This window comes from Leptopilina heterotoma, unplaced genomic scaffold, assembly GCF_015476425.1.
Source record: "Leptopilina heterotoma isolate Lh14 unplaced genomic scaffold, ASM1547642v1 Lhet_208, whole genome shotgun sequence".
Classification (NCBI taxonomy): domain Eukaryota; kingdom Metazoa; phylum Arthropoda; class Insecta; order Hymenoptera; family Figitidae; genus Leptopilina; species Leptopilina heterotoma.
In genome coordinates, this window is record NW_025110923.1 from 443,976 (window position 1) to 470,955 (window position 26,980).

At 28.6% G+C, this 26,980-nt stretch overlaps 1 protein-coding gene and 1 long non-coding RNA gene across 3 annotated transcripts in view; one reads left to right on the forward strand and one right to left on the reverse strand.

Moving 5' to 3' along the window:
* LOC122501297 overlaps positions 1–26,980 on the forward strand; it is a 323,656-nt gene that overhangs the window by 257,730 nt on the left and 38,946 nt on the right. The gene's annotated exons all lie outside the window — the stretch shown is intronic.
* LOC122501302 lies at positions 24,672–25,541 on the reverse strand. The gene is made up of 2 exons (XR_006301556.1): positions 25,050–25,541; positions 24,672–24,845 (listed from the first exon to the last, which is right to left on the reverse strand). It is a non-coding gene; the product is annotated as an uncharacterized LOC122501302 (long non-coding RNA).

Here is a 26,980-nt window from a genome sequence, read left to right on the forward strand (position 1 = left end):
ACCTTCTAATATAAAATAAGTTTTTTTATTTATTAATTGTATTAACTATTTTTCAAATCTGATAGAGTACAAAAATTATTTATAATTTTTTATGAAATATAAAATTTATGTATTTGATACATACATTTTTGTTTACATCAAAATTGAGATCATATTGAATGTTCCCTACGATATTCAAAGATTCTAAAGTTTTACATTTTGATTCATTTTTTCTTAAAGTAAAGCACCAGAAAAAAAAACAATAAGCTTTTAGGTTAACTGTCAATCCCTATACGCCTGGATCACTCGCGCTTTAAATTCTCTGCCGGTAATGCAGAACAGCTTACAACTTTTGCTCCCGCTTTAACAGAGGGCGAGCTTGTGCATCGACCAATGCACAAATCTTCGACTTTCTGCTGCGAAATCGAAGCAGGAAATACGTACTTTAGATCGAGGTATGAAGAAAAATGAATTAATCATAAAACCAAAAATTATATTTTTCAAAAATTTTTAAGTTTTTCTTTTCTTGAAATTATATTATTTTTATCATTTTCACTTTTAAATTAGTCAAAATGACTATAATACCTTATTATGTTATGTATAAATATGTTGTATATATAATGAATATGTTCATTATGTTTCTAATATAATAATATTTTTAATTACAGTAATTTTATTGTAATTTCTTTTGAATAAAATTAGCCTCACAAAATAGGGCAATTTTAAGAAAAACTGACGATGCCCTGACCAGTTTTTCCCTAAGTAGGGCATTGGTCGGGAACAGCGTCACACACTAGTTGGGCACTGGTCAGTTTCTCTACCCAGAGCCACACCAAAAATCGGGAAAACTGTCCAGTACCCTATCAGGCCCACATTTTAATTTCTGCACGGGGCATGTAAATGTATTTTAAGATCACTAAGGACAATTCAAATAGCAATGTGTAATATCAATAGTTGACAGCTGTCAAGCTTTTAAAAACGAGAGTTTTTGACAGGTTTTACATTAAATTACTCGCATATAAAGGTATTTTAAGAACACTGTGTTAAGCCTGAATAGATAGATATGTAGAGGAGTATAGTCTAGGTCGGACCACTGTCAAGGTAGGCCATTCGTGATTTTTTGGACAAGTTGACTAGCGCCACCAAGTTTTTGTTCTATTATATTTTCGGAGAATCGAAAGTAGTGTTTTCTGTGACATCGGTACAAAAAAAGTTTTTTGTATCATGTGAAAATCCATTAACAAAAGATAAAAAAATGAAATCGTCTAGGCAAGCATGCAGAAATTTTGTGGGACTCATGGTTGAAAAAAATCAAAGTGAAAAATCGAATCCCGAAACGTACTTCTTTATGGTTAAAACAATTCGGTAATGTTACTTTCTATCAAGGTTGGCCACTTTGTACTTAAAATGCGCAAAGATGAGGACGAGCTACTACTTCATTTGCAAAAACTGCGATTCTGAATAACTCATAATTTAATTGATAATCTTATTAATATTTTTATTTAATTTTATTAATATTTCAGTGCAAAATTTGTCAAAGATATTAGAAAAATACTATTAAATCCTATACATTTTGTTTATTTAAATATTATTATTTATTATTTCATGTAAACAATAAAGGATCAATTTTCATTAACTCTAAACATGTTATTTTATTTTTTAACGGCAATGGCCTTTGAATTTCAAACATGGGTCGACCTTGACTGTAAGGGCCAACCTGGACTACAAATTTTTTGTAGCAGTTTTTTTAAAAATCTTTTTAACTTTTTCATTTTAAAACCAATCAATTTACTTTGTACAGAAATGTTTCTATTATGGGGGTAACCCCATGTGGCAGACGTTTTTTAAGAGTTTTTTTGGGATTTTCTTTTTAAGAACCATGAAAACTTAGGACTTCAAAATTTTTACCATATATTCAGTTACATTTTAACAACAAATTCAAACTTTTGCAAGTAAAAATATTTAAATGATTCCGAATTAAAAAACTGGAAAGTGATGATGATCATAAAAACGCCGTCTATCGGCGTCCACGATACTGACTAATTGACTGAACTAAAATAAAAAAATCAAAAGGCATTTCAATCTGTAAGGATGTGGCTAACGCCGGAACTAGAATTATTTTAAAATATTAAAAATTGAATTTTTTACGCGGCTTTGAAATTTTTTTTTCAAAAAAACGTAATTTTTTGGTATATTTTGTTGTATAAAAAAGAAACAACTTGACCTTTTTCAATTATCCTAGTTCGGGACATAGCCACATATGTGCTGAACACGCCCTATAAATTTGTGCGATATTGGTCAAGCCGTTTTTGAAATATCATGGAGGCCAGTTTGAAAATCACAGTTTTAAGAAAAACGCCTGTCAAAGTTTAAGTAATACATTGTTCGCTTGGCAAGTCCTTGTCTTCTCAGTGCTGTAACTTTCTTAGGATGTCAAATATCAAAAAAATCTCTTTCTCCAACGCTTGCTCTAAAAGGAGCCCTTTTCTTGGTAGAAAAGTGTGGCGAAAGTAGAACTTTTCTCAACTGCTCTGAAGAACGTGACGAAAGTAAAATTTGGCGTGGCGAAAGTAATTTTTAGCGTGGCGAAAGTAAATCATGACCTAATTCTTTTTTCTTGTTCTTAGACCGTGATATATTTTGTATCTAACTTCTTCCCCACTCAAAACATTCGTCTTTTATTATTTTAAACATAAGCACTCGTTAAATTAAAATTATACGAAACTCATGAAGAAACCTTTCCTCGCAAGGCGTTGGAGTAAACGTAGTGCACAACACGTGGTGAAAGAATGATTTTTCGAGAGTGATTGCTTCACTCTTGAAAAATCACATTTTCGCCACTAGTTGTACAATGTACTATTACCCTCATATTCTACACATGTTGTAGATGTGATTTATGAAAAAAAAATTTTTTCGATTTTTTGAACCCATCACACGGGGTGACCCCCTTAAACAGCACTTTCCAACAATATACTTCAATTGACCAAATTCATTTTTAAAAAAAAGTTATAAACAAAAGTCAAAAGGTGGTCCGACCTAGATTATACTCCCCTAATATGGACAGTTGACAACTGTCAATGAAGCTGTCAAAATTTTAAAAAGAAGACTTTTTACATTAAATTACTAATAAACATTGTATAAAAGTAATTTAATTTTTGTATGAGTCAATTAATGTAAAATCCTACAAAAACAGTTGTCTTTAAAAGATTGTAAGTGTATACATTTACCGGTGAATCTGAACATTTACCAGCTACGTACTATTACCGTAACATAATTATACATATCGTCAAAGCAAAAGATTAATAAAAAAGAGTTTTCATGGTATGGAAAGTTATTATTCTATAACAGTGTTCACTGGAATGTCTGAAAAACAATGTTACTATATGGACGTTCCATGGTTCCATGCACTAACGAAATCTTAATTTTGCTTATACTTTGTAATTTTATAGTGTTTAGGGTCCTTAATAAGTGTGCCAAAATCTTTTGCAAAATTTTTAACATTTTGCAAGATATTTGCAATCATATAATTTCGACACTTTTTTCGGGAATTTTTATCTCGTAAACTGTTGATCGTAGAAAAAAATTTTGTTATTCAAAATTATTGAGAAAACATTTAAATTTAATAATATTATTTTTTAAAATAATTAAACTTAATTTCTTAACAACTTGTTCAAACAATAATTTTTTAATGTTAATCTTGTTTATGAAGATGGTAATGGATTTTTTTTATTTTTTTTTAAACTTCATTATTTATAAATATAAAAACGGTGTTTTTGGATATTTTTGAGAAATATTTTTTTTAATTTTTACTGGACTTTTTTTACGCACGTCACCGTCGACAACAATATTGTTACAATATTAACAATTTTGTATAGACTTTGGGTTTTTGCAAGTCTAGACAATATATAACAATATAAATTTTTCTTTTTAAACCAGAGTTTGTACATTTGCAAAATTAAAACCGTATACCTAGTGGTTTGAAAATGTAAAAAATTATTATTATTTATAAAAATATAAATAATTTTATAAAAAATAAAAAATATCAATGATTATAATTATTTGCATTAGTGGTTTGAGTAATCTGTTGACGCTGTCGACGGTGACGCGCGTAAAAGAAGTGCAGTAAAAATTTCAAAAGAATATTTCTTAAAAAAACCAAAAAAAAACCATTTTTATATTTACACAGTCGCTTCAGCACATAATGAAGATTATTTTTAAAAAATAAAAAAAATCCATCACCATCTTTATAAACAAAATTAACATTAAAAAATTATCACAGGCCAACAAAATTTGATTCAATTTACTTTCCAAGAAGCAGACAATACTTTTCCGAAAGTTTTTGACGTGCTGAATCCGAATTCGGCCTCAAAATAGATCCTGCACGACAAGTTTTCGAGATATTTTAACCTAAAAGTGCAAAAAACCTGTTTTTAGTTATATTAAATGTCATGTAACATCAAGAGATAATTTTTTCCCTAAAAGGTCAATATTGCATCTAAAAGTGCTACTCTTCCCCTTTGATATCCATTTTGAAAATTTTAAAAATCTTTATTTTTCTCTGAGTAATCGTTCATTGAATTTTCTGAGTTTGGTGAATTCTTCGAAAATTGAGTATAAACAGACAAAACTTCGATAATAAAGAAGAATTTTACTACAAACATCTAAATTTTAAATAGTTCTGAGGATTTTTGATATAACTAAATACGAATTCGATATCAGATTTACAAAATTCAAAATGGCGGATACAATATGGCAGACGATTTTTAAAAAATTGATTGTATTTGCCTAAAATATGCCATTTTGAATTCTGTCAATCTGACATCGAATTCGTATTCAGTTATATCGAAAATCCTCAGAACTATTTAAAATTTAGATGTTTGTAGTTACATTCTTCTTTATTATCGAAGTTTTGTTTGTTTCTACTCAGTTTTCGAAGAATTCGCCAAACTCAGAAAATTCAATGAACGATTACTCAGAGAAAAATGAAGATTTTTAAAATTTTCAAAATGGATATTAAAGGGGAAGAGCACCATTTTTAGATGCAATATTGACCTTTTAGGCAAAAAATTATCTCTTGATGTTACATGACATCAAATATAACTAAAAACAGGTTTTTTGCATCCCGTGTAGAAATTGAAAATAGGACTTCGCCACAGTGGGGCAAAAAACACGCTATTGGACAAATTGATTTTTAGACCACAATTTTTAACCGATTCACAAAATTTTTTTTTTCAATTAAAGCTAATAAAATTTTGCATAAAACGTACGTTTTTCATTTAAGAAAAAAATGTTCCGTTAATTGTTTATTAAATGTTAAATAAAAAAATGAGAAATTCTTTTTCTTTCACACGTCCAGGCTGTGTTGGCATGGTGCATTGGTAGGCGTTAGTCCCGCGAAAGGCAGCTATTAACTGGGGTTCGAGTCCTCACAGATGCACAGTGCAGTCGTTCACGCAGCTTATTTTTTCAGATCAAAAATTAAATTCAAAAATATAATTATTTACCGACAACCATATCCGAATAATTATCTTAAGAATAACACCTGACTCTAAACCAAAGAGTTCAATTGACGTCTAATAGATGTCACTAATAGCTGATATAGTCGAAATCTTCCTCAATTAAAATTCTTCATCAGCAAATAATTTCCTACATTAAATATTGTTGCTTATGAAAGCCTATTATATTATTAATAATTACCAAAAACATTATAGCCATGTTCTAAAAATGTTTTGAGACATTAACTATTTTGTTTAAACAATTTTTGCTTTTGTTATAAACAAATAAATTAACAAAAGCTTTTTTTAATATAATATAAATTTAGTTACTAAATTTTGCATAATCTACTATACTTATGATATGCAAGTAAATATAGTTAAATTTATTGTTATAAACAATTACTTTTTGTTATGTTATAAACAATTTATTTATTAACAATTTTTATTTTTATTTTTTTAACACAAAGTTAGTTATATTTTTAAAACCAATATTATTATTAGTTACGATTTACAGGAAGTATTTTTTACTCTCATTTATTATTGTAACATTGTTTAAACAAAGCTTAATTAACAATTGCACCGTTTCTTTATTTTTAGTTGTTTAAAACTCGTTTTTTGTATATTTCCTTGTATATAAAGTAATTTCTTAACTTGTTGTCAAATTTCACATTTGTTAATAATTTGAATTGTTATTAACAATTGTTAAAAAATATTAAGGAGAAATTTTTTTTAAAACATAGTGTGGGACCCAATCAATGACCAACCATACAAATAAGAAAATAACTATTTGATTCATACTCTCTTAATTTGAATCAGTTAAAAATCGTGGTTTTCACTGACAATCAGTGACTGACTTTTTGCTTCTAAATCAGTTATTTTTAACTGATTAAAATTTAGAGAGTAAGAAAATAAAAAATAAAAAACAGACAATGTTGAATTGAAGATTGATTTTAAATTAAGATTTTCTTTTTATTGTGTAATTAAAGTTAAGATTTGTACACTCAACGTGCATTCGAAATTATCCTCGCTGATTCTACTCTGTTTTTATGATATTCAAACTATGTCTTAAAAAAATTTTCTCCTTAGTATTTTTGAACAATTGTTAATAACAATTCAAATTATTAACAAATGTGAAATTTGACAAAAAGTTAAGAAATTACTTTATATACAAGGAAATATACAAAAAAACGAGACTTAAACAACTAAAAATAAAGAAACGGTGCAATTGTTAATTAAGCTTTGTTTAAACAATGTTACAATAATAAATGAGAGTAAAAAATACTTCCTGTAAATCGTAACTAATAATAATATTGGTTTTAAAAATATAACTAACTTTGTGTTAAAAAAATAAAAATAAAAATTGTTAATAAATAAATTGTTTATAACATAACAAAAAGTAATTGTTTATAACAATAAATTTAACTATATTTACTTGCATATCATAAGTATAGTAGATTATGCAAAATTTAGTAACTAAATTTACATTATATTAAAAAAAGCTTTTGTTAATTTATTTGTTTATAACAAAAGCAAAAATTGTTTAAACAAAATAGTTAATGTCTCAAAACATTTTTAGAACATGGCTATAATGTTTTTGGTAATTATTAATAATATAATAGGCTTTCATAAGCAACAATATTTGTTTAAAGAAAAAGAATTTCTCATTTTTTTATTTAACATTTAATAAACAATTAACGGAACATTTTTTTCTTAAATAAAAAACGTACGTTTTATGCAAAATTTTATTAGCTTTAATTGAAAAAAAAAAATTTGTGAATCGGTTAAAAATTGTGGTCTAAAAATTAATTTGTCCAATAGCGTGTTTTTTGCCCCACTGTGCTTCGTAAGGCCCTGAATAGACGCCCTTTCGTTTAGTGAGGCGCAAACTAGGAAAATTAGTCAGGACCCGTCTAATTTCGTCACGCTTGAAATATCAGGTGATGATGTGGAAAGATAGAGAGGTTCTAACTAGATTGCCTTGTCACTGCCTGAATAGAAAAGCACAATGTGGGGATTTAACTAGAGGGCCTCTTTAGCGCCTCATAAGTTTTTCTAAATACATAAGAAAAAATTTTGGACAGACGTAATATTGCGCCAGTAATACTGAACAAGTCACTGAACAAACACACATGTAAACAACACTGTTTCGACCAATCAACCTATCACTAACTTAACACTAACACTAACGCATAACTAACACTAACTCGCACGCTATGAATCTACTTTCTCATCGTCCTTATATACTAAACAGAACATTTCTTTAGCGCTTGTGAGAAAAAGTGCAATATTTCGAATTTTTAAAATCGTAAATATTTTTGCTCAAATAGTTTTTAAACTTTAAATAGTATTTTAATATGCGTTTGGAACTATTTTTCTGATTAATTTCATTGCTTATTATTTAGAAATTAGGATTTTTTAATGAAATTGAAAATTAATTTAAATACTTAATAGGGGCATAAATAGATACCAGATAGATTTCCCTGTTTAGACAAAAAGGGCATTCTAGTCAGAGCCTGATTGAAATATTTAATAAGGGCATAAATAGATTCAGCTAGATTTTCCTATTTGGAAAAAGAAGGCATTCTAGTCAGTGCACTATTATCACCTATCTAGACATTATTAGTGTGGTTGGCCTCACTAAATCCTCATCAGTGCCCTTCTTTAAATAAGGCGAAGTCGGGCAATTTCCACACGTGATTATCTCGAAAACCTGACGTGCAGGGTCTATTTTGAGGCCGGATTCGGATTCAGCACATCAAAAACCTTCGGAAAATTATTGTCTGCTTCTTGGAAAGTAAATCGTGTCGGCCTGTGATTATTGTTTAAACAAATTGTTAAAAAATTAAAGGTTAGAATTTCTCAAACGGATCACCTAAAACTAAAAAATTTTCTTTTTGAACCAAAATAGTTTTTTTGACGCTTAATATGGCTAAGAAGAATCCCTAAAAATATTAAGCCAAAAAAAATTTTTTTGTAAAAGTTATTAACAATTGGATTTTTTAGTACTGCTAAATTAACAAATTTTTTTCTCGAGTTCCAGTTGACGGATTTTAAAATTAAAATATGTGTTTTTTTCGTCTTGAATTGCACTATTTGAATATATTTTTTGTTTTTAAATTTTTTTATAATTTTTTATATAATTTGTTTATAAAATGTTAATAAACAAATATGTTCTTCACGTCCTAACAAAAAAATTAAAATTGTATTCTATTCCGTAAATGTCTCTGAGTGTAAAACCGTTTCGAAAAAAATGAGCCTGAATTAGAAAAAAAGTTATTAATTAAAAACTGCAGCTGTGTAGCGCTTTACATGACGTTAAACTCGCCCCGCACACATTGGCATTTTTTACAATTTACTGTTCAAAATTGTCTGTAACCTACAAATTTTATCGGATTTTCATGGGCTTGGTCTTAAATTAAAGGGGATAAAATTTCTAAAAGACCCCACTAAACCAGTTTTTGAATTTCAAATTGTTTATATTTTTTTTTGTTACTCAAAGTTAACAATTTACAATATTTTTAGAAAAAATCATGTTTATTTATTTTTTTTTTCATTGCAGATGATTGGAATCAATTTTAAAATTTGTCTGCAAAAAAAAATTTTTTTACAAAAAAAACCAAAGTTATCTATTTGTTAATTAACATTGTTTGCAACAATTTAAATAAATTGTATTATGCATTATTATTTGTCTGGTGGTCATGCTGGACTAATTTAAATTGATTCCAATCATCTACAATGAAAAAATGAAAAAAATAAACATGATTTTTTCTAAAAATATTGTAAATTGTTAACTTTGAGTAACAAAAAAAAATATAAACAATTTAAAATTCAAAAATTGGTTTAGTGAGATCTTTTAGAAATTTTATACCCTTCAATTTAAGAACAAGCCCATGAAAATCCGATAAAATTCGTAGGTTACAGACAATTTTGAACAATAAATTGTAAAAAATGACAATGTGCGCGGGGCGAGTTTAACGTCATGTAAAGCTCTACACAGCTGCAGTTTTTAATTAATAACTTTTTTTCTAATTCAGGCTCATTTTTTTTCGAAACGGTTTTACACTCGGAGACATTTACGGAATAGAATACAATTTTAATTTTTTTGTTAGGACGTTAAGAACATATTTGTTTATTAACATTTTATAAACAAATTATATTAAAAATTATAAAAAATAAAAAAATTTAAAAACAAAAAATATATTCAAATAGTTCAATTCAAGACGAAAAAAACCCATATTTTAATTTTAAAATCCGTCAACTGGAACTCGAGAAAAAAACTTGTTAATTTAGCAGTACTAAAAAATTCAATTGTTAATAACTTTTACAAAAATTTTTTTTTTGGCTTAATATTTTAAGGGATTTTTCTTAGCCATATTAAGCGTAAAAAAACTATTTTAGTTCAAAAAGAAAATTTTTTAGTTTTAGGTGATCCGTTTGAGAAATTCTGACCCTTAAGTTTAATTATTTTTAAAAATAGTATTATTAAAGTTCAATGTTTTTTCTATAATTTTGAATAAAAAATTTTTTTCTACGATTAATAGTTTACGAGATAAAAATTCCTGAAAAAAAGTGTCGAAATTATATGATTGCAAATATCTTGCAAAATATTAAAAATTTTGCAAATCTTGTTGGCACACTTATTTAGTACCCTAAACACTATTAAAGTACAAAGTAAAAAAAAATCATCGTCAGTGCATGGAGGCTTGGAACGCCCCCCCCCCAAATAGCACAACATTTTGCAGAAAGTTTGCATTGGAAACTTCGCAAATTTGCATGCAAGTTTGCAGCAAATTTGTGGCAAATTGGCAAATGTCCGCCTTGTGTAAAGTTTGCGGAGCAAACTTGCGTGGCAAGGTAAATTAAAATGTCTGCGCAGTACACTGAAAAAAATTTCTGGCACCCGTATACCAGGAATTGACTAGTTTGCCTGGTTATGAGAGGCATCCACTAGGGAAACCTAGTTAAAAGACTAAGGTCAAACATAGTCAAAGTGACTAGAAAATTAGTTAATGTGGCTAAGAAAAATAGTCAAATTGACTAGGATTCTTAACCCCTTAGCAGTGTAGTCAAAATAAGCTTCTCGTGCCACAAATGTGCAAAAAAATATTTTTTCTTAATTACTTGGTATTATTATATTTTATGTTTTCGGGGTCGCTGAATCCAAATATTTGATCAAAATTAAAAAATTCAAAATGGCGGCTTAAAAATTTAAAAGTTTCCGTATTTGACTAAAAATACTCACTTAGGGGTTTTTGGGGTCGCTGATTTCGAATATTTGGTTAAAATTTAAAAATTCAAAATGGCGGCTTCAAATTAGCGGCTTTAAAAATTGAAAAGTTTTCTGATTTGACTAAAAATGCTCACTGGGGGGGTTTTTGGGGTCGCTGATTTCGAATATCTGGTTAAAATTTTAAAATTCAAAATGGCGGGCTTCAAAATGTCGACCGAAAAAATTTTAAGTTTTCGGATTTGGCTAAAAATGAGCATTTGGGGGTTTTTGGAGACACTGAATTAGAATATTTGGTTAAAATTTTATAATTCGAAATGGCGACTTCAAGATGTCAACTAAAAATTTAAAAGTTTACGAATGTGGTTATAAATAGTTATTTGAGTCTTTTGGGGTTTATATTTTTATATATGTATAATATATTTTACATATATTATATTTTTATATTTATATATATTTACACGAACTATTTAAAACACCGCTCTTAGTCAAATCCGGAGTCACGAACTATTTAAGGGGTTACGTAGAGTTAGGGCTTCAAAAAAAGCTGTTTTTTAGGAATTTTTTGTGGCCACACATTAAAATAATTATTAACAAATCTTTTTCCACATAAAATATATATATTTCAAGAAAATTTTCTGAAACTATAGTCCATAAATATAAAGAAATATGCGAATAATAGAACATTTGCGTGAGCTCTTCAAATAAAAATGGTTTCGCGGTGATCACGCTATTTCTTGACTAGATCATCTAAAATCAAATCGTGAAGAAGAAATCGTTAGGTAATGATATAATGCGGTACTTGAACGAAGGGATTTGAAAAATTTTGATTTTTCGCAAAATGGCGGATGTTGAAAGTCAAAAATTGTTTTTTGACCAAAATTTTACTCACATTTTCAGCTATACAAAAAAAAATTATTGTCAAAAAAAAAATCCTTCGTTCAAGTACCGACCAATTATATAACAAATAAGTGGTAAAAATTTCAAACCGATCGGTAAAGCCGTTCTCAAGTTACAGTGATCATCGACTCCCAAAACATGGTTTTGAGAAAAACGAGTTTAAAGTTTTGAATACCGCCGCCTGGCCACAGTAACGGCTGAGATGGCTGCATTCAAAATTCTATATCTCCATAAATAATAGTCCGATTTGTCTCAAATTTTTAGAGAATACTTTTAAAATGGTATACTTTTAGAAAATGCATTTTTAAAAAAATCGATTTTTTGAAAATCCTAAGTGTACGTAACCCCTTAATTTAATTACTATTATTAAATTTTTTAATATAGATCGATTTTGAGTATTTCACAATGTTTTAAAACATAGGACATATTAATTTCTCTGCTATAAGTTTTAAAAACTAATTTGAGAACTTTAAATTTTTTTGGTCGCCATTTTTGAGCCGCCATTTTGAATTTAAAATTTTTGATTAAATATTTAGATTTAGAGACCTCAAAAACCCCCGAATGAGCAATTTCAACCAACTCGTAAACTTGAAAAAAATTTTGGTCGCCATTGTAACGTCCTGTAACGATGACGTCACTTTTAAAATATTTCGAATTTCTATATTTTATACAAAAACATATTTTCAGGAAAATATCTAAACTGAGAGAAGATAGTTGTAAGCCCAAAAATCAACACTCTAAAATTTTGAGTTTTAATCTTAGAGTATACTATCTTCGTCTCCACACACAAATAGAGATTTCTTGAAACTATGTTTTTTTTAGTCTATACCGCTAAAAGAAAGATAAAATTCCTTTAAGATGAACCTTATTTTTTTACAACAGTCCCTTTTTACACAACTTCATCAAAATATGATTTCATGAAAATAATATTAAATTCTTTTAAAATATATTCTGTTTAAATTTAAATAATGTTAATAAAATTCAAAATGTCAAATTAATTAATTATTACTAATTAACAATAAAAATTATTAACAAAATAATTGTTTTTAACAATTTAAAAGTATTTCTAACTATATAAAATAGACATAAATTAATTAATTAATTTTGATGTTTCGAATATTATAAACAAATAGTTAACAATAAACAATTAACAACAATTAGAATTAATTGTTGAACAGTTAAAATATTAAAGTCCGAAATTATTAAATAACAATTTTGATTATTTGCTTTATTAATTAATAGAATGTTTAAACAAATTATCCAGTTTATTGTTAAATAAAATGTTAATTAACAAATTATTATTATAACTATTAAGTAATAAAATAATAATCAGAATGTTATCGAATTAGTTATAATAAACAAATAATTATTGAAATCATTGATTATATTGTTGTTAACTTGAATAATTATGAATGTTTAAACAAATTATTAACAATCAATATTTAAACATTGTATTAATTAACAAATTGATTTGATAATTATTAAATAACGTAAAATTCATCGAATTGTTTGTATTAACTAAATAATTAATAATTTCATAATTGTTAATAATAATAATTGCAATTGTTTAAATTATTTATTATAAACAACCGTTTATTATTATGTTGAATATTTAAAATTTAGAAATATGTTAAAATTAAGGAAAAATGCTATTTCTGTAAATTCTAGAAATTGGAGTTGGAAGGGAGATGAAGTTGAGGAACGATAAGACTCAGCCCCTTTTCAAAGATCCTCCTACGCTTAAAACTGATAAAAATGGGACGGACCCAAAATTCGCCTATCAGGCCCATTTCTTAATGCATTTTCTCTCCATTTTCTTTTTCTTAAACCAATCCTAAAAATACTCAACCTCTTTTTCCCTTTCTACAATATTTTCATCCCCGAATTTTCCTTCCCTGAGAAAATCAGAAGTGGGAACTGTGACATAAATATACGAGTTCCTTAAGGAAAATGCAGTTCTCAAAAAGCTATCAACTAAAACTAGAGTTCTCGAACAACTATCAACTACAACTTAGAGTTCTCTCCAAGTTCAAGTTCTAATTAAAAATTCAAATTCAAATCCTAATTCAAGTCCTAATTCAAAATTCAAATTCAAATTCTAATTCAAAATCCAAGTTCAAGTTCTAATTAAAAATTCAAATTCAAATTCAAATTCAAAATCCAAGTTCAAGTTCTAATTAAAAATTCAAATTCAAATTCAAAATCCAAGTTCAAGTTCTAATTAAAAATTCAAGTTTCAAGTTATATTTCAAGTTATAAATCAAAATTATAAAAGAAGAATCCAAAATCGACTTCATCTCTGTTTCCAGTTCCAGTTTCATCTTTAAATATTGTAATAAAAAGTGAGTACTATTCAAAATTGCTGTCTTATTTCTTTTCTAAATTCTTGTCATAATTAATATATCACTGGGAATGAATCGTACTACGTTAATCTTCTGATTGATCTTAGTATAAATTCATTTCTACATTCTTGTCTCATTCTCATTATTTTAAATACAAGTGACTCCTTAAAAATTATTTATCCTTGATTCCGAAATCAAGTATTGAACTGTAGAAGGTCTCAGTTCGAAAAAGAATTTACTCCATTTTAATTAAATTCTTCTATCATCAATTTTTCCATTAATTAAATCAAATAAGAGAAATTATAATTGAAAGTATTCCCAAGCTATTGGACGCAAGTCTAGGCTTAAAATAAATAAAATTAATTAAAAGTATCATTACGAACCTTAAAATTATTTTTGGGACGTAACACCATTTTGAATTTAAAAATTTTAACCAAATATTCGAATTCAGCGACCCCAAAAACCCTCAAGTAAACATTTTTAGTCAAATCTGTAAACTGTTAAATTTTTTTGGTCGCCATTTTGAAGCCGCCATTTTGAATTTTAAATTTTTAACTAAATATTTGGATTTAGAGACCTCAAAAACCCCCGAATGAGCATTTTCAGACAAATTCGTAAACTTAAAAAAATATTTGGTCGCCATTTTGAAGCCGCCATTTTGAATTTCAAATTTTCATTAACAGATTTGGATTCAGCGACCCCGAAAACCCCCGAGTAGACATTTTTAGCAAGATTTGTTAACTTTTATATATATCTTTTTTTTCGATGCCGCTATCAGATATTAGAATTTCCAGTCAAAATGTAATATTTAATCAGATATTTTATTTATTTGAAAATACACAATTTTACTTGCTCGTCAAAAACTATTCATTTTTATTTATTTATGAAATTTATATGTCATTAATAATTAACAAAAAATTAACAAACAATAAATTATAACATTAAAATGCAAGCATTATTAAAACGGTACAACATTTAAGCACAGTGATGAAAATACTAAAAATTTTCGATTCCACTTGTGAGAAATTTCAGACTTTTCAGGTTAGTTATAAAGTTTGAACGAATTAAATAATCAAATGTATAATAGCTTAATTTCAATTATCTGTTTCGATTTACTCGATGAAAACGGCAAATGTGAAATACGCGGAAAACATATTTTTGCACAAAAAATAACTACGATTAACGAATATAAAAATCGTTTTACGAAATAATAAAGATGAATTACAAAAGACAGAGCTGAATACTGTCAAAAAATAAATTGACCCATGCGCAGTTCAGATAATTTTCAAAATAACTAATTATCCTAGTTGATTTGACCAGGGAATGCAGAGTTACTTTTACAAAGTTTGGATTTGTGAAATTGACCAGGGAAACTGTTTGAATTTACTGAGAATCCTAATTAACTTTATTAGGTTAAGATTAACCCTGGGTTTATAGTTAATAATACCATAAATATTTTTTTCAGTGATAGTTTTCTGTGACATATAGAGCTGCGCACTACATTTTGTCACCTTCCCTGAAAGGGAAGGCAACATTTCACAAAAGACATACATTTTGAATACAAAAAGGTTTTTTTGAAAATTTTTAAAGTTTTCAGAAAGTTTGCTGCAAGTTTGTTACAACTTTTCTGCAAGTTTTCTGTGAAAACTTGTAGCAAGTTTGCTCAGCAAACTTTACACAAGGCGGACATTTGACAATTTGCTACAAATTTGCTGCAAACTAGCATGCAAATTTGCGAAGTTTGCAATGCAAACTTGCTGCAAACTTTCTGCAAAATGTTGTGCTATCTGGGCCTATAGTAATAGTCTGGAATTATAATTCAATTCGATTTTGGATTATAAAATTTATAATCCATTGCGTGATTACCAGAAATCATTCTAAAAACGGATTTGCTTGAAACTTTGATTTTGTTTTACTTCTTAATTTTTTAAATTCAAAATGATGGATCCAATGTGGATAACTTTAGTATTATAGAGCTATTATGTAACATTGTTAAAGAACTGTTACATAAACATAATATAGAGTTGTTCTGTCACTGATTTGTAACTATGTTTTAGAATTCTGTTACAAAGAGGTTATATAACAGATCTATAACTAGCTTGCAACAGATCCTTTATAACATTGTGACCTTTCTGTTATGGAACATTTCTAGAACGTGTTTGCTGAGAGTTCTGGTCACCAACAATTAATTTTAATTCTTGTTAGTTTTCTAGAAATGGCTCTATACTTATAATGTCAGTCTTTTTTAGAAGTGGTTCTAGTTTTAGTACGAAAATTTTAAATCTAGTTCCAATTTTAATCCTTATTTTCTAAAACTTATTGTTCTTGTTTTAGTTTTCTTAAAATAATTGTAACATTGAGATATTATATATATATATGGGACATTCCACGTCAACACGGACAGAGCTCTAAACAAAAATTGCTTTGATGGATTTAAACGTTCTAGGGCTTAAAAGATTTCTACGTTCATGTACTTTAAGATGCCGATGGGCGTTTTTTGCAAAATTCCATTTCCGATGCCAATAGAACTGTCAAAACTCAAAAGGTCCAAAAATCTCAAAATACTTTTATGAATTAAAAGCAAAAAACGAGGTAAATAATTCTGTAACTCATTCTTTATAAGTTTTTAGGGTTCCCGAATATAAATCTAAAGTTTTTTTTTTTAAATCCAAAATGGCGAATTCAATATGGCGGACAAAATTCAAATTTGATCAGATTCGATTAAAACTTGTTACTCGGGGGTTTTTAGGGTCGCTGATTACGAATCTGAAGTCACTTTTTAAAAATTCAAAATGGCGGATCCAATATGGCGGAAAAAATTTTCAAATTTGATCCGATTCCCTTAAAACGTTTTACTCGGGGGCTTTTGGGGTCGCAGATTATGAATATGAAGTTACTTTGTAGAAATTCAAAATGGCTTATCAAATTTTTTAATTTGATCAGATTTAATTAAAAAGTGTTACTCGGTGGTTTTTAGCGTATCTGATTATGAATTTGAAGTCTCAAACACAAAGTAACTTCATATTCATAATCTGCGACCCCAAAAGCCCCCGAGTAACACGTTTTAAGGGAATCGGATCAAATTTGAAAATTTTTTCCGCCATTTTGGATCCGCCATTTTGAAGTTTCAAAAAGTGACTTCAGATTCGTAATCAGCGACCCTAAAAACCCCCGAGTAACAAGTTTTAATCGAATCTGATCAAATTTGAATTTTGTCCACCATATTAAATTCGCCATTTTGGATTTTTAAAAAAAACTTTAGATTTATATTCGGGAACCCTAAAAACTGATAAAGAATGAGTTACAGAATTATTTACCTCGTTTTTTGCTTTTAATTCATAAAAGTATTTTGAGATTTTTGGACCTTTTGACTTTTGACAGTTCTATTGGCATCGGAAATGGAATTTTTCAAAAAACGCCCATCAGCATCTTAAAGTACATGAACGTAGAAATCTTTTAAGCCCTAGAACGTTTAAATCCATCAAAGCAATTTTTGTTTAGAGCTCTGTCCGTGTTGACGTGGAATGTCCCATATATATACAAACCAAATGATAAATTCATCCTATAAATTAATAATTATTAAAATTCATTAAGTATAATTTATTAATAATTGTTTATTATTTATTATTTTTTAAATTCATAATTTTTATTTTTAAATAAATGTATAATAATTAATTATTTAATAACTATTATTACTCGTTATTTATAATTTAGTTGTTATTATTAATACAGTGAGTTCTCGCGAGTCGTTCAATTCTCGAAAATTTTCAAGATCATAAAACTCACGAGTCGTTCAACGCATAAGCCCATAAGCCATGCCTCCAAGGCGATTTCAGGGATGTGTGAAACATATTTATCGCCCCGAAAGACACAATATTCAATGACTTTGGTCCGTTTTAATTACACAGCACTGAGCACCGGCGCGCGCATGCTAGAAATTGAACGACTCGTGAATCGGACACTGATCAGCTGTTGAACGACATCGTGAGTTGAACGACTCGCGAGAACTCACTGTAAATAAACTTTATTATAATATTGTACTTAAAGAAAAAAAATTATATGTATTTTCGTTTTTTAAATATATTACCATAATTATTTTGTAAAGTGTTTTAAAAGAACACGCTTTTTTAACTTTAATAACTGTTTTAAAAAAGTTAATTTTAAAAAATTAAATTTATTTACATGCTTTTAAAACGAGGAAAACTGTCGAGGCCCTGATCAGAGCCCTATTTCATATCTAGTGAACACCCCACTTAGGGTTTTGGCCAGAATTTCTGGTCAAACCCATAAGATAAAAAAAATCTTAAAAATGTAGTATAATTACTCCGTTTAATTAATTTCTTCAATTAATGTAGGAAATTATTTGCTGATTAAGAATTTTTAATTAAGGAAGATTTCGACTATATCAGCAATTAGTGACATCTATTAGACGTCAATTGAACTCTTTAGTTTAGAGTCAGGTGTTATTCTTAAGATAATTATTCCGATATGGTTGTCGGTAAATAATTATAAAATATAATTATTTACCGACAACCATATCGGAATAATTATCTTAAGAATAACACCTGACTCTAAACTAAAGAGTTCAATTGACGTCTAATAGATGTCACTAATTGCTGATATAGTCGAAATCTTCCTTAATTAAAAATTCTTAATCAGCAAATAATTTCCTACATTAACTATACAGCTCTTCGACTAGTGTATGGGCTTGATCTGAGATTATAAGAAACGTGAACGTCCAGGCTGTGTTGGCATGGTGCATTGGTAGGCGTTAGTCCCGCGAAAGGCAGCTATTAACTGGGGTTCGAGTCCTCACGGATGCACAGTGCAGTCGTTCACGCAGCTTATTTTTTCAGATCAAAAATTAAATTCAAAAATATAATTATTTACCGACAACCATATCGGAATAATTATCTTAAGAATAACACCTGACTCTAAACTAAAGAGTTCAATTGACGTCTAATAGATGTCACTAATTGCTGATATAGTCGAAATCTTCCTTAATTATAATTTCTTCAATTGTTTATAATTTTATTATGGGAACTTATTTAAAAAACTTAATTCATTTACACTTTATTCAAACGAGGAAAACTGTCGAGGCCCTGATCAGAGCCCTATTTAATATCTAGTGAACACCTCACTTGGGGTTTTGGCCAGGAATTCTAGTTAAACCCCTAAAATAAAAAAATTATTAAATAACTAAAATAATGATTGCCTTTCATTGTTAATAGCTTCTACAACAAAAAGGAATTCTAAAAACTTTAGTAAAAAAAAATTTTAATAGGGAAAACTGTCGAGGCCCCGACCAGAACCCTGTTTTAAATAGGGCAAAGTGGGGCATTTTCTGCACGGGAACAGGCGGAAATTTGCCAATCTTCCATTTGGAGAAGCAAAGGAGGGTCTACTTCTAAGAAACCTATACCTGTTTTGGGAGTCAAAGTAGGGTCTAATTGTATTAGAATTAGACCCTACTTTACTACTCCGAACACTCAATAGACCCTGAAAATTCAGGGTGAAAGTAGGGCTTAAATTTCGACTCGGGTATAGTCACTGTCAATGATCGGATTTAATCGTGACATTTCGCGTAAAAAACGAAGCTATGAGTTGCACTCACTAGCGTATACCTTTTCACCAGAAATTACTATAGTTTATATTAGTTTTTTATAGAAAATGCTTTTATTCGGCAGATTTTGTCTAATATAATTAGATGAAATTATTTATCAATTTTCGCTATATTTTCCACTCTTACACAAAATATTAAAACTTGCTATTTCAATGTAGCAAATTTATCTATTTCTTTTGTACAATACCCTCTGAGCAAAAGGATATCCCAGGGATATCTCGCGGGATATTGGGATATCCCTGAGATATTTGTGACATCTCAGAGATATCCCTGGGATATCCAAATTTCCATCCCATGGGAGACTCGCGCGGGATATCCTAATATTCTCCACACGGGATATGCCACGTGAGAAATAGTAATATGTTGAAAAATAATTAGAGCTTTAGAGTTGAAAAACCGTTATTAAATTATAACCAGAATAAGAAAAAAATTATTTCAAAAATAAAAGATTATTTGACTAATATTAAAGTTATTTTTTTGTGATTTAATAAACGATTAGTTGAATTCAATAAAATATGTCTTTTTAACGCTAAACATTTATTGTGTGTGGGTTTAAACACTAATTTTGGTTAATTCATTTTGTCTATTACTGATAAATATTTATTGGTTAAAGATATTTACAAGAAACTAAAAAAATGTGAAAGTTAAACATATTAAACAGCAACACTTATAATCACACAGTTCAAAACACACGCTTCTGATCTAAAGACGCGACGCCATGGTCGCCATGACACTCAACAGCTGGGAAGGTCGACGCATGCGCGTGTAAGATTATATGAGTACATACATATAAAATTTTATTTCTTCTTGTTTGAAGGGAAACATATACTGGATTTTCAGTAATTAATCTAGTAATTCATGCAGCATTTGTTTAGAATGTAGTTAGAATAAATATTTGAATAATTTAATATATCATCTACCAAAAAAAGTTAACTAAAAAATCGTACAATTTAAGCTGAATTTATAAATATATTTATTTTCCACTTTTGTTAATTTAATGCAACAAATATCTAAACAAACTTTTTCTAATTTAAATGCGTTAAATATAATTTCACAGCTCTTTGACACATACTCTTTGACACTTGGAACGATTGCATTTCGTTTCCTGCACATGCGCTGACATATCCCAGATAGCAATCGAGCCTCCCAATTCAATAACTCGATCTGCGCTCGGACGATCAGTATGAAGGTTGTCAAATGCTCCAAAATATGACAAAAATTAAAAGTTAAAATAAAATTTTTTTAAAAACACTATCTTATAGAGCATGAAAATACGCATCTTTTTTCTCTTGGGAATTTTTTTGTAAAGTAAATATTGTAGCCACTAGAGACAAAAAACAAGAAAATTTTCATTACTCAATTTCATTGATTTTTAAAACATAAATAGTCATAAGTTGGACAAATATTAACGGATTTTTACAAAAATTGGTATGCATGCGTATTATGGTCTGCTAAAGACGATAAGATGATAAAAATATTAAAAATGACACTTGGTTAAGTAATATTTAATTATAAATCAATGAGTGTCGGTAATGACAGTTTCCTTTTTTCGTCGACAAAAAGACTGCACGGAATTTTCGAATTAAACAAACTTCCAGTGAGAAATTTGTTCATTAGGAATCAAAGAAGTTTTTTGGAAAGTTTGGTGCAAATTGATGGAAAATTATCGAAAATATATTACAAAAGAAAAAAAATTAGAAAAACATAGCCATTAGAAAAATATTTCTCTAGTCACGACTTTCAGATGTTTTCATAGATTGTACAATACAATACATTACATACAAACACCTGAAAGTCGTGACTGGAGCAATATTTATAGTGTTTTTAAAAAATTTTTATTTTAACTTTTAATTTTTGTCATATTTTGGAGCATTTGACAACCTTCATACTGATCGTCCGAGCGCAGATCGAGTTATTGAATTAGGAGGCTCGATTGCTATCTGGGATATGTATATGTTTCCCTTTAAACAAGAAGAAATAAAATTTTATATGTATGTACTCATATAATCTTACACGCGCATGCGTCGACCTTCCCAGCTGTTGAGTGTCATGGCGACCATGACGTCGCGTCTTTAGATCAGAAGCGTGTGTTTTGAACTGTGTGATTATAAGTGTTGCTGTTTAATATGTTTAACTTTCACATTTTTTTAGTTTCTTGTAAATATCTTTAACCAATAAATATTTATCAGTAATAGACAAAATGAATTAACCAAAATTAGTGTTTAAACCCACACACAATAAATGTTTAGCGTTAAAAAGACATATTTTATTGAATTCAACTAATCGTTTATTAAATCACAAAAAAATAACTTTAATATTAGTCAAATAATCTTTTATTTTTGAAATAATTTTTTCTTATTCTGGTTATAATTTAATAACGGTTTTTCAACTCTAAAGCTCTAATTATTTTTCAACATATTACTATTTCTCACGTGGCATATCCCGTGTGGAGAATATTAGGATATCCCGCGCGAGTCTCCCATGGGATGGAAATTTGGATATCCCAGGGATATCTCTGAGATGTCACAAATATCTCAGGGATATCCCAATATCCCGCGAGATATCCCTGGGATATCCTTTTGCTCAGAGGGTATTGTACAAAAGAAATAGATAAATTTGCTACATTGAAATAGCAAGTTTTAATATTTTGTGTAAGAGTGGAACATATAGCGAAAATTGATAAATAATTTCATCTAATTATATTAGACAAAATCTGCCGAATAAAAGCATTTTCTATAAAAAACTAATATAAACTATAGTAATTTCTGGTGAAAAAGTATACGCTAGTGAGTGCAACTCATAGCTTCGTTTTTTACGCGAAATGTCACGATTAAATCCGATCATTGACAGTGACTATACCCGAGTCGAAATTTAAGCCCTACTTTCACCCTGAATTTTCAGGGTCTATTGAGTGTTCGGAGTAGTAAAGTAGGGTCTAATTCTAATACAATTAGACCCTACTTTGACTCCCAAAACAGGTATAGGTTTCTTAGAAGTAGACCCTCCTTTGCTTCTCCAAATGGAAGATTGGCAAATTTCCGCCTGTTCCCGTGCAGAAAATGCCCCACTTTGCCCTATTTAAAACAGGGTTCTGGTCGGGGCCTCGACAGTTTTCCCTATTAAAATTTTTTTTTACTAAAGTTTTTAGAATTCCTTTTTGTTGTAGAAGCTATTAACAATGAAAGGCAATCATTATTTTAGTTATTTAATAATTTTTTTATTTTAGGGGTTTAACTAGAATTCCTGGCCAAAACCCCAAGTGAGGTGTTCACTAGATATTAAATAGGGCTCTGATCAGGGCCTCGACAGTTTTCCTCGTTTGAATAAAGTGTAAATGAATTAAGTTTTTTAAATAAGTTCCCATAATAAAATTATAAACAATTGAAGAAATTAATTAAACGGAGTAATTATACTACATTTTTAAGATTTTTTTTATCTTATGGGTTTGACCAGAAATTCTGGCCAAAACCCTAAGTGGGGTGTTCACTAGATATGAAATAGGGCTCTGATCAGGGCCTCGACAGTTTTCCTCGTTTTAAAAGCATGTAAATAAATTTAATTTTTTAAAATTAACTTTTTTAAAACAGTTATTAAAGTTAAAAAAGCGTGTTCTTTTAAAACACTTTACAAAATAATTATGGTAATATATTTAAAAAACGAAAATACATATAATTTTTTTTCTTTAAGTACAATATTATAATAAAGTTTATTTACAGTGAGTTCTCGCGAGTCGTTCAACTCACGATGTCGTTCAACAGCTGATCAGTGTCCGATTCACGAGTCGTTCAATTTCTAGCATGCGCGCGCCGGTGCTCAGTGCTGTGTAATTAAAACGGACCAAAGTCATTGAATATTGTGTCTTTCGGGGCGATAAATATGTTTCACACATCCCTGAAATCGCCTTGGAGGCATGGCTTATGGGCTTATGCGTTGAACGACTCGTGAGTTTTATGATCTTGAAAATTTTCGAGAATTGAACGACTCGCGAGAACTCACTGTATTAATAATAACAACTAAATTATAAATAACGAATAATAATAGTTATTAAATAATTAATTATTATACATTTATTTAAAAATAAAAATTATGAATTTAAAAAATAATAATTAATAAACAATTATTAATAAATTATACTTAATGAATTTTAGACTATGATTTTATTATGGAATTTACCACGAAAATGAGCTAAATATAAATTTTAACAATGTTTTTTAAATATTAGCATCAGATTACGTAAATATACACAATTTGGAAAAAAATGAAAGATTTACGGCTTTTGAAATTTCGGCAAAATTTAAAGATTTGAATATTAAAAATCGATCTTCTCTTACAGTTTTTAATATTTTTTAACGAAAATTTTTTTCCATGCATATTTTACCATTCTAAAGAACTTCTCGCATGGATTTGCAATAATATGCAATAGGTCAGAAGAAAAAAATTCTAACCTCTTCAAAAATTAAAATTAAATATTTTTGACCATCTTATATCTGCCGTCCAGTTTAAAAAAGGCACTATCTACATATTTTATGAAAAATGAGTTTTTTATACCGTTGGACCAAGGGTACTTGGTTCGCGCCCATTAGCCTGGGATTTTTCCGGCACGTGAGATAATCTGAGCGGGAGGTTTGACGTCGAGGTATAATGATGTGCACTGTCGATTATTGTCCAGTACACACCGTTAAAACTCGGCTGTCGATAAACTGGTTGTACTCAGGAGAGGTTTTTTTAAGTTTTTCCCTCTTCTCTGGCGAGAAAACCCATTGACGGGTGGTCCAGGCAAATGCGAGTACTCCTAACCTCAAAAAGTCGTTCTGTAGAAACGCAAAAGTAGTTGGTACACTGTAAAAAAGCCCAATGTAAATTTACAACGTGTAACGTTGGAAACTTTTCGCTTCACGTATGACGTAGTACTATTACAGCCGAATGTTAACTTACTTACCGTTCGTAACATAACCTCTCTTATGTGATTTCGCATCAAATTGTAAATCGACCACTCGTCGGTAATTTTACATAATAATTTCGCTGCATTTTAAAATTATTCTTTTTTTATATTTATTTTGTATTACATAAAGGTTAAATTATAAAAAGGAAATAAAGGAAAAATGTAAGAAATAAATAAATATATTAAATATTTATAATATACAAATCACATTTGTAGCTTTTTTGTCATTTGTACAAAGTTAACGAATTCCCCAACAGAACAGGAAAAACAAATACTTTTTCCACTTTAATTTTAAAAAAATACGAGCTGCTTAAGCAATAGAGTCCATGAAGATATTCTGAAAAAATTTTTTATGTTTGAAAATTATTTTCATACAGAAAATTCACACAGTTGAATAAAATTTTTTAAGTATAAAAAATCATTAAAAACGTGTCTCTTTTTAGGTTAAAAGACATTACCTTATTAACTTTGATATATATGAAAAATTAAAAAGAAATCTTTCAAATTTAAGAAATGAAAAATGTTAAGAATTTGAACTTACCTTTACAAATTTCCTTTAATCTTTAAATTCTTAAAATTGTCGAAATTTTAATAAATTAAAATATTAACGTTTGCCTATGCGCATAGTTTCTTATATGCCACTTCATCGTCACGCAGTGTAGAAAAACATTCGGGCAAAAAATATCATATTCGAATGTATACTTACAGACAGCTACATAATTCTACATACTGTCGGTAAAACTATCAGCTGTAAGTTACTTAACACACGAAAATATTTTTACGGTTGGGTTGCTAACATACAACGTTATACGTGAAGCGAAAAGTTTCCAATGTATCACGAAATGATTAAACATTCGGGATGTACATTTACTAACGCGTGACACATTTACAACGATAAGCGTAATAATTTTACTTTTTAATTGTGAAAATACTATATGGGTGTTAAATTATTACGTGTACCGTAGTAAAATTACAAACTGGAAAATTTAAAATTAACGACCCGATTGTAATTCAACATTGGTCTTTTTTACAGTGTATATAAGAGTGTGTGTTCTGACAGTTGGCCTAGCTTCAAGTCATTTAAGAAGAAAAAAAAAAAAAGATAATTAGCGGTCAATTAAACTATCTACAGAGATTTTCGAGAAATATTTTTTAAAGTGTCACTATCTGCAGAAGGAGACGACCTATCTACAAAATTTTCAGGATTTTCAACCCACTTGACCCCTGAAATCCTGATTCACGAGCACTATGTACATAGGTTAGTCAGTAAACTGGTCTCAAAAGTCACAAAAGTAGAGAACTATGTACATAGTGACGTTTTTCGTACATATTTTTCTCGAACTTTGGTTAACTTTCCTCGAGAGAGAGAGCACTATCTACAAGTTTAATTATGCAAATAAAATAAAAATAATACAATAATTTGCCAATAAAGCTTCTATTTTGTATTAACACATATATTTAATGCAAATTAAAAAACAATTTTAATTATTCTTTTTTTAAATAAGTTAACATTTAATTTAATAAAAATTTCATGCAGAACATAATAATCAAATAAAATAAAGTTATAATGATAAATAAAATTTATGTATTGAGGGGCTGATAGTTAAAATGGTTTAAAATAATAACGGGAGGGTCATTCCAATGAAAACCGTCTAGAGCTGGTTGCTCGATGATTTTAAAAAATGATGTGATTAATATATAATATTCTTCAATAAAATTGGATTATATTTTAGTGGTTTATAGCCCCAAATATATTTTACATTCTTTTAAATATTTTTTTTAAATGTCTAACTGGTTATGCAGTCTAACATAACCCATTTTGCGAAAACTCAGTATAAATCATTAAAAATAGATTAAAAATACTGATTTTTATTTTGAATAAATATATTTTTGCTAAATTCATTTAAATAGACGAAAATTATTTGAAAGTAACTCACCAGAACAGATAAATCAGAATTTTTTTGTACTTGCACAGTATAATAAACATGAATTTCTTTTTCTTATAACTTCTGGGGAGAAAAAGGAATTTTCACGAAACTTTTTTAAATTGATTTATTTTAAAATTATAAATTTATTTAAATTGGAATTTTTTTGGGACCTTTACTCATTAATTATTTAATAAATATGAAAAATTTTATAAATTTAACCTTATTTTGATGAAATTTTTATTTTCATGACTAGACTGAAGTTTGTTTTCTTTAAACGAACGACAAGGTGATGAACTTCAGTCCAGTCATGAAAATAAAAATTCAATGAAAATCAGGTTAAATTTATATAACTTTTCATATTTATTAAATAACACAGGACCACAAAATTTTTTTCGATAAAATATACATTGACGGGGCCATGTTTTCTATACGTATTTTGACGCGCTGAATTCAAAACTGGGTCTAGTTTTGACCCAACACGTCACAATTTCGAGATAAATTAAAATTTCTCCAAAAAATAAACCAAAAAATTGAAAAAAAAATT